The sequence below is a fragment of the Bison bison genome, unplaced genomic scaffold (genome assembly GCF_000754665.1).
Source record: "Bison bison bison isolate TAMUID 2011002044 unplaced genomic scaffold, Bison_UMD1.0 scf7180017864280, whole genome shotgun sequence".
In the NCBI taxonomy this organism is placed as follows: domain Eukaryota; kingdom Metazoa; phylum Chordata; class Mammalia; order Artiodactyla; family Bovidae; genus Bison; species Bison bison.
The window spans coordinates 8,620,495-8,623,177 of record NW_011494852.1 but is presented as its reverse complement, the minus strand read 5'-3'; positions in this window follow the sequence as shown (position 1 = coordinate 8,623,177).

Genomic DNA, 2,683 nt, shown 5'->3' with positions numbered 1-2,683 from the left:
TTCCAATAATATTCAGGATTGATTTTCATTAGGATTGACTGGTTTGATCTCTTTGCTGTCCAAGAGATTCTCAAGAGTCTTCTCCAACACCACAGTTCAAAAGCATCAATTCTTCAGCACTTAACCTTCTTTATGGTCCAACTCTCACATCCGTACATAACTACTGGAAAAACCACAGCTTTGACTATATAGACCTTTGTCAGCAAAATGATGTCTCTACTTTTTAATACACTGTCTAGGGTCATAGCCTTTCTTCCAAGGAGCAAGCGCCTTTTAATTTCATTTCAAACTTAGGTGTTTTATATATTCCCCCTTGAGAACTTTTTTTAAGGAAATGGATTTGCCATCCTTAATTTGCAAGACCACCTTGGTAGCTTTGTTTGCTGGGAAAAGGCTCACTGCCTGTGCCTCTTCTATTGACTCTTACTTTTAAACTCAAAGAATCTAAGAGTTTAATATATGAGATTCTCTTTGATTCCTCCTTTGATCTGATCTCTGGTGGCCTCAGCCTCCAATGACTTGAAGTGGAGCTTCAACAGACTGAGATCCCAGAGACTGAGGCCAAGTCACAGCAGTGAAAGCACCAGATCCTAGCCACTAGACCTGTGGTCAGTGACAAAAGCCCTAGCCCTCAGGTCCGCAGAAAAGAATTTCCACCAAGACGGTAAGTAGTCAAGCAGGTAGAGTATTTATTAAGAGGAAAGAGTATAGTACTTGTGACTAGACACATGGGCAGACTCAGAGGGAGAGTCCCTGTGTTGCACCTTCACTTCAGTTTAGTTCAGTTGCTCAGTCGTGTCTGACTCTTTATGACCCCATGGATGGCAACATGCCAGGCTTCCCTGTCCATCACCAACTCCCGGAGTTTACTCAAACTCATGTCCATTGAGTCAGTGAAGCCATCCAACCATCTCATCCTCTGTCATCCCCTTCTCCTTCCGCCTTCAATCTTTCCCAGTATTAGGGTCTTTTCCAGTGAGTCAGTAATTCGCCTCAGGTGGCCAAAGTATTGGAGTTTCAGCTTCAGCATCAGGCCTTCCAATAATATTCAGGATTGATTTCCTTTAGGATGGACTGGTTGGATCTCCTTGCAGTCCAAGGGACTCTCAAGAGTTGTCTCCAACACCACAGTTCGAAAGCATCAATTCTTAGGCACTCAGCTTTCTTTATAGTCCAACTCTCATATCCGTGCATGACTACTGGAAAAAACACAGCTTTAACTAGATGGACCTTTGTTGGCAAAGTAATGTCTCTGCTTTTTAATATGCTGTCTTGGTTGGCCATAGCTTTTCTTCCAAGGAGCACACTCCCTTTAATCTCATGGCTGAAGTTACCATTTGGAGTGATTTTGGAGCCCTCAAAAATAAAGTCTGTCACTGTTTCCACTGTTTCCTCATCTATTTGCCATGAAGTGATGGGACCAGATGCCATGATCTTAGTTTTCTGAATGTTGCATTTTAAGCCAACTTTTTCACTCTTCTCTTTCACTTTCAAGAGGCTCTTTAGTTCTTTGCTTTTTGCCATAAAGGTGGTGTCATCTGCATATCTGAGGTTACTGATATTTCTCCCAGCAATCTTGATTCTAGCTTGTACTTCATCTAGCCCAGCATTTCTCATGATGTACTCTGCATGTAAGTTAAATAAGCAGGATAACAATACACAGCCTTGACATACTCCTTTCCCTATTTGGAACCAGTCTGTCATTCCATGTCCAGTTCTACCTGTTGCTTCCTGACTTGCATATAGATTTTTCAAGAGGCAGATCAGGTGGTCTGGTATTCCCATCTCTTGAAGAATCTTCCACAGTTTGTTGTGATCCACACAGTCAAAGGCTTTGGCAAAGTCAATAAAACAGAAGTAGATGTTTTTCTGGAACTCTCTAGTTGTTTTCAATGATCCAACTGATGTTGGCAATTTGATCTCTGGTTCCTCTGCCTTTTTAAAATCCAGTTTGAACATCAGAAAGTTCACGGTTCACGTACTGTTGAAGCCTGGCTTGGAGAATTTTGAGCATTACCTTGCTAGCATGAGATGAGTGCAATTGTGGTGTGTGAGGGTTGCACTCTCATGGCAGTTTGAATTACTTTCATGGGGCATTTCTTCTGAGTTTTCTTTGGCCAAGCATTTTGACTTGCCTGGTTCATGTTCCATATTTGGTATATCAGGATCCTCCCATATGTGTACACGCATCTCTTGGCCATGATGGATTCTACTGAGGGGACCTATGGGTAACCTGGTCTGAGTTAACAATACTCTCGTTTGACCTCCAAGGAGGCTTTTTGTACATGTGAGGTCAGGGAGGTCTCCCAACTTTGAGAATGAGAAATATGTGGTCTGGGAAGGGCCCAGCCTCCTCCCTTAATTGTCCTGTTATTCTCGTCTTGGAGCTTTGGTTCAAAGGGAATAAATCTCCAGTCACTTTACCCTGGGGTCGGGGGGGAAGAGAGGGCATCTACCTCCTGCCTTAGTTCTACTCAGTTTCAGGAATTTCTAGGATTCCAGTGGTCAGGACACAGCACTTAACACTGCTGAGGACCAGGTTCAATCCCTGGTTGCAGAACTAAGATCCTGCAAACTGCACAGCTTAGACAAAATATACAGAAGAATAAATGTATTAAAAAAAAAAAAAAGACAACAGCTTCCTCACAAGACTGTCCCCAGCCTCCTTTGGTCACCAAATCTC